This window comes from Gymnoscopelus braueri (assembly GCF_963280865.1).
Source record: "Gymnoscopelus braueri genome assembly, chromosome: 13".
NCBI lineage: Eukaryota > Metazoa > Chordata > Actinopteri > Myctophiformes > Myctophidae > Gymnoscopelus > Gymnoscopelus braueri.
The window spans coordinates 18346331-18362199 of record NC_137615.1 but is presented as its reverse complement, the minus strand read 5'-3'; the positions used below and the strand labels follow the sequence as shown (position 1 = coordinate 18362199).

Below are 15869 nucleotides of genomic sequence, written 5' to 3'. Positions count from 1 at the left end.
ACCTGTAAAGGGACGCTCCCTGAGGATTTTACGGTGCATATCAGAAAGTCACGTCAGTTTGATTTCGTATAAACATTCACCGCCCATACCAGATAGATGCTAACATACGGTACAGAACTGCCAGCCAAGATGTCAAGAACACAATGCCATGCCTTTGAATCTGTGTGCCTCCCTACTAAAGATTAACTTTCTAGGTCATTGGTCTGTGTGGGAACTGCAGATGTAACCCTGAGCATCATTACGTATACAGTCTTTAAAGACATAGATAGGACCTGTCTCACTTCACTTTGCTTCTAGAACATTCTTGGTTCGCCTCAGTTCACGCTCAGTTTTTTATACCACTGGCACGAACCAAGTTTCTATTCTCTCCATCCATCCCTCCCTCTCCCCCCTCTATCTATCACTCTCCCTCTCTCTCTCCCCCACTATCTCTGTCTCCCCTCCCCCATCTCTTTCCCTTTCTCCCCCCATCTCTCTCTCTTCCCCATCTCTTTCCCTATCTCTCCCCCCTCTATCTCTCTCACTCTCTCTCCTGCTGTCTCTTTCACCCCTCTCCCCCCTCTGTCTCTTTCACTCGCCCCCTCTACAGTATGTAGTCTGTCTGTCTGTCTCTGTGTGTGTGTGTGTGTGTGTGTGTGTCTCTCTCTCTCTCTCTCTCTCTCTATCTCTCTCTCTCTCTTTCTCTCTGTCTCTCTGTCTCTCTCTCTGCTTCTCTCTCTCCTTCTCTCTATCTTGTGACCGTCATCAGTGCTTGCTCGTTTGTGGAAACTAGGGCACTTGGAAACACTGACTGAACCGACTTGGTATTTCTGAAGTCCTTTTATGCAGTTTAATGTCCCGGTGTAATTCTCTGTATCACCACCCCTTCATCGGCCCCTCTCAGCAACACCGCCACACACGTAGCGCACACTTAGAGTATGTAGCCTACTGTAGTGTATGTGCCTACAGGTGGACAATGTTAAGTCACTCTGTGAAACACTACTACTATATGAAGCGATTGCGCTGCTTTGATTTTATGCGGAGGAAATGACAAATGTGGTCATTCCATGTATTTTTATTCTTATAAATGTCCTTCTCGTAGAATGCCATCACACACAGAAGATTTGCAGTGGAACGTTCATCAGAGTTGGTTTTGTCGGTGTATAAATACTCTTGTCAGGGAATGTGAGTGGCAGATACAGTGTATGTGGCACGTTGTGGGATGTGGAGTGGCAGATATGTAGCGCGTTGTGGGATATGAGTGGCAGATAGCGTGTTGTGGGAAAAGGGCGTCACTACATGTGTGAGAAAGTGGGAGAAAGACAGACTGGATGGGGTGCGGCTGAGGGCGAGAGGGCATGTGTGGATGTGTGTGAGAGACAGAGACAGAGAGAGAGAGACAGAGAGTGAGAGAGAGAGGGAGAAAGAGAGAGAGAGAAAGTGTGTGTGTGTGTGTGTGCGTGTGCGTGTGCGTGTGCGTGTGCGTGTGCGTGTGCGTGTGCGTGTGCGTGTGCGAGCGCGCGCGCGCGCGCGCGCAGTGGTGGAAGAAGTACTTAAGTAAAAGTAGCAATACCACAATATGTTGCAAGTAAAAGGCCTGTGTTCAAAATGTTACTTGAGTAAAAGTACAAAAGTATTGGCATCGTAAAAGTACTAAAATGTTTGAAAATAGCAGATCAACAAGGTCACTGTGAGCTTGTAGATTTAGATGTAGACTCAAATTGTACTTGAGTACGGTACCTGAGTAAATAAATGTAAAGTTACTTTACCCCATTGTGTGTGTGTGTGTGTGTGTGTGTGTGTGTGTGTGTGTGTGTGTGTGTGTGTGTGTGTGTGTGTGTGTGTGTGTGTGTGTGTGTGTGTGTGTGTGTGTGTGTGTGTGTGTGTGTGTGTGTGGTACAAGAGGGTGGAGGACAGTTCATGAGATATAATTAGTCTGTGGTTAAGCCACACAGAAATGACCCAAACATCCCATCCCTGAGAAATGACGGCCGTCCACTTCCTCTCCTTCCCTCTCTCTCTTTGCCACTTCCCAAAACGTTTCATTCTTTTGTCACGTACGTCCGTCTGTCCCTCTGTGCCTCTTGACACCAGGCTCTGCTTTCAATATCTCACACCCCTTTATAGTCTCTGTGATGACTCTGGGCTGTTCCCTTGCCCCACTACAGACCCCTCTGCTTCTGCCTGCGCCTCATGGGGTGTTTGAGATGTGTGTGCATCAGTGTGTAGTCTGTGCACCCTAGCGTATGTGTGTGTGAGAGAGAGAATACTTGTATTACTATACTTGTGAGTGCCAAACGTCCCCACAAGTCTAGTAGAATGTGAGAAAGAAATATACATCGTGAGGACCATTTTCCTGGACCTCCTCACAGGAGAAATGCTTGTTTTATGGTTAAAAAGGATTTGGGGAGTTAGACTTACGATTAGGAAAAGATTTGGGTTGGCGTTAGGGATAGGATTAGACATTTAGAGGTTAGGGTTAGGGTTAGGGGTTAGGGGTTGGAGTTATGTTTCATTTATACTTGGTTGCACGCCGGTGTCGCGCACCGGAAAATAGCCGATCTACAAGCTGACAACAGCGTGACATGTTGTGAGCTTGTAGATCTGCAATGTTTTGGCTATTTGACAGATATTTTTGATGCTGTCCTAAAATGCTTATGTCCTCACAACAAGTATAGTAATACAAACGTGTGTGTCTGTCTGTCTGTCTGTCTGTCTGTCTGTCTGTCTGTCTGTCTGTCTGTCTGTGTGTGTGTGTGTGTGTTTGTGTACGTGCGCGCACGCACGTGTGTGGATAACTTTTCCTCCCCTCTCTCAAGGCACTCAAACAGTGTTCCTTTGAAATGACGGGGAACAGAAACCAGTGAAACCACCCGCCCACCCGCCCCAACTCCAGTCTACCATTCTTCAGCCCGCGCCTCCCTCAGACTCCTCCAGGAGAAATGCCTTGCCCCAGACTCAGCCCCAGACTCCATATTCACCCCCACCCTCCCACTGCTGCATTCCACACTGACGGAAGTTAACATGGCCTGGTCCCCCTCTCTCCCCCCCCCCCCTCCCCTACCAGCACCATTAAGATTAACAAACCCCTAAGGGTGGGTACAGGTCATCCAGCGCAAATTATATGTCTCCGCCATGTCCCCTTTTGGATGTCACTACATAGTGGGTTCTTTGATCCTCTCAGCGGCTGAGAAATTGACGGCCTGATTTATCATGTGAAAGCAAGCTTCAGCATCGCACAGTAAAGCCTCCTTAACTGTTTAGCAGCAGAGATCTAAAAATAATGGTTGTAAATTACTGCACAGCACAGGAGTTATGTCCTTAATGTGTCGAGAAACGTCTGCAAGCGTAATTTAAAGTTGTCCCGATTCACACATATCACCCCGGTTTTCATTGCCTGCGACAAGGAGATTAAAACCTGAGGATTGCGGCGTTAAAGAAACGCCACTCTTTGCACTTCCCCAACAAAAATCTTCAGATTTTTCCACTCCATTACCAAAGTCTCAGCCTTCTGGCAATCGCTATTCTGCACAAGTTTGGGAATGGTTTATGAATTAGGAAAAGGGGGAATTTATTTTCCGCTTCATACCAGCTGCCCGAGCTGCAGGGATAGGATGTGTCCGCCCCAGTCTCCTCGCTCTCTGGCTTCACTTCTCTCCTCTCTGTCTTCTATGGTCCGCACCTGAGGGGAACAACAATAAAACAGGGATCAGGACATATTTTGCCATATTGCTTTGGTTGTGACAGTTCTACACCAGTGGTTCCCAACCTTTTTGTGGATCAGGGTGAAAGTGAACCCATCTGACGGCTGGGCCTTGAGCATTTTCAGAGCAGGTTTATTTTAATGATCAATCAATCGATTGTGTTCCGGCTTGGATCAATGGAACTATTTTTTTGTTTCATGTTAATGTTATATGATCATTAAAATCATAGTGTTTTGCCAATTATTTGGGGGACCACTTGCAATATCCTTCCGGCCCACCAGTGGACCCCCGGCCCACAGGTTGGGAATCGCTGTTCTACACAGTAAAATAAGGAGTGTTCATTTAACTCATTTCTACTGAGTGTAGAAATGGATGGACCCGTTAGGGTAACACATTTTGTTGTGTCACTGCTGAAATGATGACAAATTAAAAGTGTTAAAAGTAAGAAGACAGGAACAAATAAAGGCGTGACTTTCCTGTGGATTTCTGACTTGATGCTGATGACTGTGGAACTGAGATTACTAATTCAGAAAATGTGAATAATATTCACACACTCTAAGTATATGAAGATCTTTCGATTTACTTCCTTGGCCTACTGGCAGTGTGCACAATAAATTTGGCATTGATCGATCCAATGGTTTGCGACACGCGCACGCACGCACGCGCACACACACACGCACACACACGCACACACGCACACACGCACACACGCACACACACACACACACACACACACACACACACACACACACACACACACACACACACACACACACACACACACACACACACACACACACACACACACACGAAATGAGGAAACCTCCATCTGTCTGTCATTCTGTCTGTAGGCTATTGCATCAATTTCTTCACACACACACATACACACACTTTTCTAGACAGTCATGTAAGTATCCACAATAGATCAGTCAATTTAAAGCAGTCCATCAATGACTGTCTGTTGTGTTACTCATCAGGTTAAAGCACACCCGGGGGCGGCTTTGTTTGGCTGTGTGTAAAAAAGCAAAGCTGGCATTAATGACGGCTCTTCTTTACACCGCTATTGCAGGATCTCTGTATAAAAGTGGCTTAAGACTCCATTAAAGGTCTGTACTCTGTAGACCTTGTCATCAGGAGGATAAAAACACCTTGAAGTCTGACTTATGAGAGGTTGCACAAAGCCTGGCTATGACAACAAATACCGGTTGCAAATCCAGGAAAACATTCCAGAGTGTCTGAATGACACCATGATTTTGACTGACTGAGACGTCACATGACTAATATATATATATATATATATTAATATGTATATACCCCCATCAGATGACAATCACAATAACTTCCCTACACAGCAAAGTATAAAAAAATATATAATTTTGCACTTCCTTTGACACTTTCTGGGTTGAATCAACACAATCAAAACAATGTGACACAGTGTGCAAAGCAGCCAAGATGGATCCAGATCCACACATGGAAGCTCTCCTCCATTCCCAGCTCAGAGCTCACTCAATACCAGTTATTTTCAAACTGTGGGTAAAGTCAAGATCAAGGGCAAGTCAAGATCTCAAGGCAGACTTGTATTCATATCCATGCAGAATAGCCTTTATGACATGTGTTATTACTCTTATCAATCTGTAAATGTTTATTTTTTTTTACAAATACAATTTTATTTTTACCATTATTTTTGCCCTGTATCATATTAAAAAATAATAATAATAATAATAAGTTGTGGAAAAATCCAATATAATAATAATACTAATAATATCAAAACAACAACATGCTCAAAATAGGGATGCCAGGTGAAAGTGATTAAAATATATTATTTAAGTTATATAATCTTTCTCTGTAATGGGAAATGAGTGCGCACAATGTACTTTTATACTGTATATTGCAATAATAATAACGTGTGGTAGTATGTGCACCTGTTCAAACTCAAGCATACTTATTTATGTTTGTCGATGTTATATGAAGAAAATAATTGCACTGATTTATTTCAAGCCTAATTCATGATGGTGTGCCACTAAATCCTAAAGGCACACCCTGGACTTGTCTCACGGCACACCAATGTGCCTTGGCACACCGTTTTGGGAACCACTGCTCTATACCACCTTAAATCGCTCACTCCACCAGAACAACCCACTGTGTGAATAATCAATCCAAGGCTGGAACCTCCCTGCCATGATGACATTGAGCAATGTTTTCTGTTTTGTTTCCTCCATGACTCAGAGACTCTCAGACTCCTAAAAGTGGTGGCATCATGCACACACGCCCCTTACGGGAATACCCTTGGTCTGCTATGCACATTGCACACCTATAGAGACATATGGACCAAATCTAAAGCCGGACTTATCCCATTAAAGACCTGAGGCAGATTCTACAAAATGCCTTCTAAATCGGTAGTTCTCAAACTTTCAAGAGTTTTCAGAAATGTTCAAAAATGGCAGATATACAAGCTCGCAGCGTGGCACGAAGTGACACGCTGTGAGCTTGTATATCTGCTATTTTTGAATAGCCAACACAAAACCCTAAAATGACAGATGCCTTCTCTGCTTTAATGGGTTACACACTTGGTCGTTATGTGCCGAAAATAGCAGATCTACAGGCTCACAAGCTTGTGAGCCTGTAGATCTGCTATTTTCGGTGCAGGACACAGAGCTAAATGTGCAGTGCACATCTAGAAAGACCATGATACTGTCTTCCCGGCATGGGAAATCTGAAGTGGAAGCTTGTGCTGGAACTAATCATCATGTCCACCAGATTAGCTGTGTGATAATGGTCCCTGATTGTCATACCTTGGCTCGGCTGCAGGGTATGATGATGGCTGCGGCCGACATTTTGTCGGAGGGGTTTCGTAGCCAAATGCTCTGACGACAGCATGACCTTTGCATAACGTCGAAACAAGTGTCAATGCAGCCCAGTCCATTGTTTCGCAACGTGGTCATGCCAATGGGATCAAGGGTGGGAGAGGGAGAGAAACAGACCCTTACACTGGAACGACAGCCAAAATCACAAAGAGCCATTCATTCAGACCCTAGTTCCACAGCTGGTTCTAATATAAAGCTGGGAGGGGCATCAGGGAGAGAGAGAAGGGGAGAGAGTCAACTACTGAAGAAAATAAGCCTCAAAACAAACATAATGGTTACTGAGGCCTGGTTGTGCATCCACACACTGTCAGAAATTGGAAATACAAGCAGGCACAAATGTGTTAAGTGACCAACGTCTAGTTCTCGTGGTCCCAGAGGCTCCCACACTGACTGATCAGCCTCTTCATTACGTAAGATACTGAACAAGGCCGGCATTATGAATGCATCCTCATTACCGGCCCATAGAAAATTGAGTATCCATGGCAAGATTGTTCAAGTCGTCTGGATGAACAATGTAGAGTTTTAGCTGCACTGCCATGCTTGTGTTGAAGGCAAATGCTTGTGTAACAGACAAATACTTCATAGAAGATAACATAGCATGAACTCTCTCTCTCTCTCTCTCTCTCTCTCTCTCTCTCTCTCTCTCTCCCACATAGCACAAACGAACACACACAGACAACCCTACACCACCACAACATATCTGAATCCTTCTGGTCACAAGACTCACAGCTCCACAAACACAGCTGTACTGTAGAATTAGCCGGGCATAACTCATCCTAATTGAACCATCTCCTCCAACTTGGAACTGATGTTGATCAACCTCAGGTTGACCCTAAACAATAACATAACAATATTTTCCCACCCGTACACTGCAAAATCCTTAAGTGTCAATTTACATTTGAGAGTGTAAAAGTGCCCAATTGTTACAGTGGCTATGCCCACCCATTAAAATGCACTCAATGTGCAACTTCAAAATTACAAATGCTCTTCTGTGGCACGTGGCTCTCATCAGAAAACAGATAAGGTAAAAGGGAACAGGTCAGTTGTGATAGTCTGAGGTCTGATGGAGGAAGGGTTACAGGAAAGGCAGCTCCATCCCTCTACTCCCCAAGGACCCAGAAACAACGCAGTCACTTCCTCCAAGCCTAGGAGAAAGAGTAACAAGGAGCAGGGCAAAGACCAAATGAATCGAAGGGGAAGAAAGGGGTGAGCGAAGGAGAATGGTACAGTACGTTAGTGAGAGTGGGGGGAAAAAAAGAGAGGGAATGTGAGAAAAAAGAAAGGGGAGACTGAAAGAGGAGGGGGAGGCGAGAAGAAATGCAGTGGAGAGTTTTAGATGGAAACTTCTCCCAATGAGAACACCATGACTGTTTCACAGATCTGGAATCCAGCAGTATGAATCATTGTAATCCTACCACTGACACAAGGACCTCGTCTGCACTTGTTAAGGAACATCTCAGCGATTAGCCATGGGCTTGCAATAGCTTCTGACCTACTGCTAAGTAAATAAGGTTTCAAAAGACCGCTTCCCATGATTTAAAATGGCTACGCCTTGAGATTAAAATCATTTGTGTATTCCACTGAACTAAAAATAGACCCACAATAGAGAATCACAGAGTGAGACGTATTGTTTGTATGCGGCTAAATAAAAATGACTTCACTGTGCAATGTTTCATTATGCAGAACAAAAACAAGAAATTTGATTAGGTGGTAAATGTGGAGATTGCGTAATGTTCAGAGTAGGTCTTTCTTTATCTATATGCTGTAGCTCTAGGTCTGCTACGACGTCTTCGTGCCTCCACATACTCTGGATCACAGATGGCTTCATTCAGCCAACTGGTCTTGAATGAATAATTAATTAATATACTACAAACCTCTCTGCTGAACAACTGCTGCACACTGAATGTGGAGGCAGCAATGGCTATTATCATCAAGAAGGAGGGTTATTTTAAATGCCAAGCTGCTGTATAGTGCAAATCACTGTAGTGTAGGACAAGCAGGACAGGATCATTTAAACCACTTTTTAAGCCTGAGTCCCTATTTTATGTCATTACGGGTGAAAATCTTCAAAATATTTCAAAAATGTAAAAGAAATGTCTCCCAATATTCCAAAATGTTCTGTTTTTGAAATAGTTTTAAATGGTTAAGTGTGAGGCTCTCATACAGTAGTATAGCAATCTCTTGTGCTGTTGATCACAGGGATGACGTCTCTGTGACTCATTCGGAGGCTGAACTGGTGACAGTGAAGTCATAGCACAGACGTGGAGACATGCCCCTACAGGGCTGTGTGTGTGTGCCTGTTACAAATGTCACTGTTTTTTACATTAAAGGGTGGTGGAATGGAGAAACAGACGGCACTGGGGCTGGAGGGAGCGTTCTGTTCTGGCGTTAGGGCCCAGCAGGGAGGGGTCTGCCTGCTCACATTTCTACTGGAACAGGAGCAGAATAAACACCAACCCCAGTTGCTATTGGTCATTGTGCTGACCTCCGACAGGAAACTGCCTGAGCAAAAGGGTGGGGCTGAGGGACAGGAGAGGAGTGGCGCGGGAAACAAAGACGGAGAGAAAAACACCCAAAAAAACATAAAAAGGCGCTACAGGAGGAGAATTCCTGTACAGCGGTGGAGATGGGGATTAAGCAAAAAAAAAAAGAGCGTCACAGAGTGCTGTAAAGATCTGAGGAAGTGCAGGCCAGGGGTTCTGGGTTCTGGGGGTCTGGGGAGGAGGCAGACACAGTCCAGATGGCAGTGTTTGTGTGTCGGGAGAGCTGGTCAGAGCAGTGTTGGGGTTCAAAGCTCAGGTCAGCGTGTGTTGCTGTGTCACCAGGGGACAGCACAGCAGGGTGGAGGAAGTAATCTCACAAACGGTGCTGATGTAGTAAAGTGGTTTCCTCTCAGGGAACTCATCAATGGCTTCCTGGTTTAACCCATTAAAGACCTGAGGCAGATTCTACAAAATGTCTTCTAAATCCTAACAGTTTTCTGAAAAACGTATGTTGCTATATCAGTGGTGCTCAAACTTTTTCATGTCATGGACCCCCAAAATTAAATGTATTTGGTTGCGGCCCCCCCCCATCTGAAAATATGTTGTTTCAGGGACCCCCAGAAGCAAAGATTTGAGTTAAAAATGTTGCTTTAAAAATATATACTCAACTGTATTTCAAAGATTTGCAAAAATGTTCAAGATGTTTCTAAAATAGCAGATCTACAAGCTCATAAAAAATAATAGCTTCAATTTATATAGCACCTTTCATGAACCCAAGGACGCTTTACATCAAAAACAATGAACAACCAACAAACAAACAAACAACCAAACAAAACAACAAACAACTATTTGCCATAAGCCTGAGAGAATAGGTGTCTTTTCAAGGCAGCCTTAAAAGAGTCCAGTGTTAGAGCATGGCAAATCTCCATTACATAAGTATGAGCTTGTATCTGCTATTTTTGAATAGCCAAAGTATAAAATAATGGTTAATGTGGTTACACAGATGCTTTCCTGGTTTAAATGGTTTAATCTGAAGGCCTGTGTGAACGCAGACTACAAAGCAGATGAAGCCAACGTTCACAAACGAGTGCATTCTGCTGGCTTGGTGTGCAGTGCTGAATGGAACTGTCCATCTTCTTTTTTTCAGGTGATTAGCGGATTAAAGGAGATTAAAACAGATTAGTCAAGCAGATAATGATTTTTTTTTTGGCTTGTGGTACTTTAAATTCCTGATCAGACCATATGCCCACACTGAAAACATGACAGGTTTAGTTTCCCCGCTCAATTTAAATAAGTAAGGGTATTAACCCTTAAATCCTGACCAAATCTCCTGGCGGGCGCAGCTAAGGCAATACAGTACTGTTTAACTTCACTTAGTGAACTGTTCTTCTAAACCTTCTGGTGTAAACATAGTAGGAAATGCTTTTAATTAAGCCCTTAAATGGTATGCAAATCTATTTTTTGTCATAAGTAAAACCATATAGACTGACAACATGACGAAGTCTTACTTCCAGCACATAGTCAGCAATATCCTGTAGCCAATATGACAGATGAACTGCATGACAGATGAACGGAATCATGACAGATGAACTGAATCATGATATATGAATTGCACTATTAGTTGCACTGTTTTTAGTTAGGCTATGAAGAACTTATTGATTCTATTTGCCTTTTAAAGAGTATGGTATAGGATATATGTAGGATGTATGTTTTTTTCTGTCTTGTCTCTGTCTTTTGTAAATGCTGACCCTGGGAGGTGAGCTCCAAGATTTCCTATGCATTCGTGCAAATGCTGTCAAATAATTGAATAATAAAATAATAGAATAATATTTTATTCTATTATGCTTGACACCATCTTTTAAACTTATTTTTAACCTTTTGCGATTGATTTCATGCTTTTGACTATGTAGCACTCTGAGATTCCTTGTGAATGAAAAGTGCAATATAAATAAAATACATTATTATTATTATAATATTGCTTTTGTTTGTTTGTGCGTGTCTATTTGAAAGGGTAGGCGGTGTAAGGCTGGCCTTATCGATTGCAACACTCATCCTGATGGGATGGCACAAGAATCCAGTGATTTAAGAAAAACACATCATTATGAAATAGCCATTAAACCAGACAACTTCACTGTCTGGGGCCTGGGCCTCTGGGGGTAGTGTTATGGTAATAGAGAGATAGTATAATAACAAACATTAAGGTCTCTCCAACTGTTGTTTTAAGCTGTAAAACTACCTGATCTACAAGCTCACAACGCCTGGCGATGCAATGTATTGTGAGCTTGTAGATCGGCTATTTTCAGCGTGAAGTCGTCGGGCAACAAAGTAGCCCATCAATCAGGCTTAAATTACTCTTAAAAAAGCAGTATACTGCAGGATAGCCCAGTTATTCTCAAAGGGGGGTCCGGGCCGGGGACCACCAGTCTGGGGTTCCAGGGGCATTCAGCGAAATGTGAGCATCAAAATGAGTTTAACCATTTTAACCATATTGGATATTTGAAAATAGCTGATCTACAAGCTCACAAAACAACGCAAAAATTGCTGCGAGCCACCCATGTAGATCTTTTTTTTTTTTTACCTTGAAAAAGTTAGAACATTTTGGAATATTTGTGAAACATTTCCAACAACACAAATCTTGTATGCTGAAAGGGTTTTGCCTGCTGGGATATAGCCTTCCATGTAAGGTGTCAGAACAATATGCTACCAAGGGACAAGTGTGCCATGCTGCTGAAAGAGTCCCAACAACATCCCTAATGACCCTTGACACGTATGGAGCAGCGGGTTCAGGGCATAATTTCATTAGTTTCGCTGAAGCATTTAAATTGCCCGGCGTGTGGCCCACCGTGCAAATGGGGTTTATAACCTTTACATTCCTCCCTGTTGAATTCCTCTGCTAGAGCCCCTCGGTCCAAACGCTGTAACCGAGTCCACCGTGAGAGACAAGGCAGACACATTCCATCCCCAATGGTTATAGTGGCTGCAGAGAGCTTAATGAAGGTAAACTCCAACCGAGCACAAATGTAAAAGATGGACTATATTACCAGCCCCGGGCAGCAATATGACAATGGGACAGAAGTCATGCGAAGCCCATATACTGTATAGGCCTGCTGCTAATGATGCTGATAATTTAGGTCAAATAAACCACTATAATAAGCTATAGCCAAGAGGCCTAAATATTGCAGACCAGAGGTCTTCAACAGGGGGTCCGGGGGTGTCCTCAGAGCTACTACATGGGGGGGGGTCTCCAAATTTTTGTGTGATAGGAACCTTTTCTTTTAAATTGTATATACATTAACCACTTGAACCCTAGCATCCCTAATATATTCTGAGGGGAGCATTGGCCGAAAATAGCAGATCTACAAGCTCACAACACGTCGCAATCTGCTATTTTCGCCAAAGAGGTTTGGTGTACAGGGAAAAAAGAGCAGACCAAGTACCGAGCCAAAGGTCAACTTTACAAAGTATTCAGGGTTTTAAGTGTGGTTAAATGCCTGTAAACACACATTTAACATGAATCCAATATGTTGTGGGGGGGGGGGTCCCTGCTTCATCTCTCTCTCAGCTATAAGTGGTCCTTGGCCTGCAAAACGTTGAGGACCCCTGTTGTAGACAAACAGCTGCGCCTCAAAAGTCAAACCCTGTCAAGTTCTGTCTCCGAAATGAAACGTTTGTGAAGAAGTTCTCTCAATTGTGCAACAACATCCCACAAAGGGCTGTCATCGTGGGCTAAATCATCGATTCATGGTTGGTGACCATTTAACATCTAACACAAGCACATTTTGAGGGCAAAATAAGCGGCAGCAAAAAAAACAGATCTGATGCACATCTGGAAGTAATGAAAAGTCTCACAATGCACGATCCCACCCGCTCCCTGGAGTCTCAGCAACTATATGGATGGATGGATGGGGGTTTTCTTTACATTAACGGATCACACATTCACCACATTATCTTGGGCATAAATAAAACAATATAACAAGCCTATAGCTATACACTATACACACATGCATTGTCTCATAAACATGAGACATTGGGGGGGAAAGGCATAAATCCATTTATTTTATTTTATGAGTGCTATTTCACCAGCCAAATAGAAAGAAAAAAGACCATTATACTGCATCAAAAGTAATCGCCAAACTATTATACTGGTCAAAACATTGGCCAAAATTGGTCAAATAATAAAAGAGGCAAAAATTGTGAAAATAGCCGATCTACAAGCTCACAACGCCTGGCGTTGCGAGGCGTTGTGAGCTTGTAGATCTGCTATTTTCCACAATATTAATCTGTGAAACCTAGTTCAATGAAGGACAAACTTGTAGTTGTACATTAGAATGATGATATTGCTGCTATAGCAGCATGCATTGTGTGCGCTCCTCGGCGCATGAGTTCATATCAATGATGCACATATACTGGACGCGCACAGATCTGAGGGACAGTCTAAAGAATACTCCAAAAATATTCATATAAATTCCCAAAAAACTGAAAGCATAATTACCAGAGCGTTCTGAAAGCATCACCACAGTTGAGCTAGTTGCTAGTAATATTAATAGTAATAATATTTTAAGGATAAAAAGCAGACCGTTACCCCGGAGAGGAAAGAAAGGGCTGGACCACCACGGACCACCACGCTTCACAAAGAAAGAAGTCCGATCCGAGAGCGCATATTAATCTATGTGTTTGAATACATCTTCACACACCTAAAGGCTCGCAATAAACAACCAACATATTGCTGTATGAGTACCATGCGTGTTGTCCTTACCTGTCCTCTGCATGGAAATCCTTTCAGACATAGACGCTTGTGCTTTGGCCCAGGGGCGCTCTCTCTCTCTCTGTGTGTCTCTCTCTCTCTATCTCCCTCAGTGTTGCCAGGTTTTGCGAGAGAAACATGCAACCAGGTATATGAAAACAAGCCCAAAAGAAGCGAACCCTTAGCCCTTTAAACATAATACATTGGCTATTTTCACAACAACAAAAAATCTTGAAGAAAATTCGAAAAATGTGGAATATTTTTGAAACATTTTAATGGGTCCCTACTGGCATAAAATATTTTCACATGGGGGTCCGCAGACAAATATAAATTTGGGGGTCCTTGACTTGAAAATGTTTGAGAAACACTGGTTTAAACAACATTAGGGAACAAGCCCAAAATAGGCAACTACAGTTTAGAAACAAGCCCAAAAAAACGCAACCACCAATATTTACATGCGACTTTACTTTACACTTTAGAGAAAACCAGCCCAAATTCGCTTATAAATAGGCGGACATGGCAACCCTGTCTCTCTCTCTCTGACAGGGAGACAAAAACACCGCAGCCAAGATGCTCAGAACGCCCCCCCCCCCCCTCCCTCTGCTCTTAAAGGCACAGTCCGCCACTACGTTGAAAACACTGGATACACTGTAGTGAAACTGAAGCCTTGTTTATATACTTGTGGTACAACGGTGTCGCTTGCCGAAAAGAACCGATCAAATGGATCGGATTTAACTGATCTATTAGATCGGTTCTTTTCGGCAAGCGACACCGTATTCCGATTAAGTTATATCCGATCAAACTTTTTGGATCACCTTGATCCACTTCAAAACACATTAACAACAACAATAGTAAATATTTGTGTGATTGTGAACCTACTTATGACCATGAGATAGAGATATACGATATACTGTATGAATGTTGTGCTGAGTGTTTTTATTGGAAAAGTAATAGTAATCATCATCATCATCTAAATTGGGCTATATATTATATGCATGAGGAGTTTTTTTTTGTCTGAACCAGCCTGCTGCCGTTTGCATAAATCCTCTTCAAACTGGTAGGTTTGTGGTAACTCATTTTTGGGTCTCGAATTGACTATTAAATCCTAATAACCCATCATTTGGTAGGCCTAAGCGCCAATTAGTTTTATTTGCGTATAGCTTTATTATAATCATAATGACATCGTAAAACATGTCACATTTTCAAAATGGCTGATGAGATGGGAAAAACCTCATTTTCATTCATTATTTTCAGGATATGATTTCATAGCATGACGTCATATGGCCATATTACAACTGAATATCAGGAGGGGCGCTGCAGGGAGGAGCTGAATACTATGCTGTCTGCAGATGGATTCAGAGACACAGGGTTTTTGCATTGATTTCGTGTTAACTTGCATATGAACACCCTATCCATATGCTCAGGAAAAAAACTGACTGGGCTAACAGTGGTTCTCAACCTGTGGGTTGAGCCCCAGGGGGGTCCCCACATGATTTTGGGGGGATCACCAGATGGCTGAGAAGTGACAATTTAAGGACTTTTCATACCTTTTTAATACCTTAAAAAAGAAGAAAAAAAAGAAGAAAAAAAAAGACAATTACTGCATCAAAAGTAATCAACAAACTATACTATACTGGTCAAATTGTCAAATATTATAAGAGGCACAAATTGTGAAATTAGCCGATCTACAAGCTCACAACTGCCATTTTCACAATATTTATTTGTGGAACCGAGTCAAACTAAATGTAATGCCTCAATTCCTACAATTCCAAGTGCTTATGGGGGTGGGGGGTCCCCAGTTCAAATATGTCAAATATTATTTTGGGGTGTCACGGCCTGAAAAGGTTGAGAACCACTTGGCTAATGGGACAAATGATTCAGGACTACTACCTAATTATGGTAGGCCTATTAATGTGCAATTAAATCTGGATGGAGGTCAAGCTGTAATTAAGCTGCATGTGAATGAGGATCAATGTCGTAAAAACAAGACATTTACAAGGATGTTGTGTATACCAACATTTCTTTTACTTGGATCCTTTTTATCATCAGCCCTTTCATTCAAATCTATACATAAACACAAATAACAGTGGACCCA

The 15869-nt window shown here is 42.7% G+C and overlaps 1 protein-coding gene across 2 annotated transcripts in view; it reads right to left on the bottom strand.

Annotated features, from left to right (window-relative positions):
- Positions 1-13877, bottom strand: part of kank2 (KN motif and ankyrin repeat domains 2) — a 33039-nt gene extending 19162 nt beyond the window's left edge. For both annotated transcript variants that reach the window (XM_080447973.1, XM_080447974.1), the window contains exons 1-2: positions 13787-13877; positions 3569-3661 (exon numbers count right to left, since the gene is read on the bottom strand). The gene's annotated coding sequence lies outside the window, so the exon portion shown is untranslated. The remainder of the gene's footprint in view (positions 1-3568; positions 3662-13786) is intronic.
- Positions 13878-15869: the final 1992 nt, after the last annotated feature.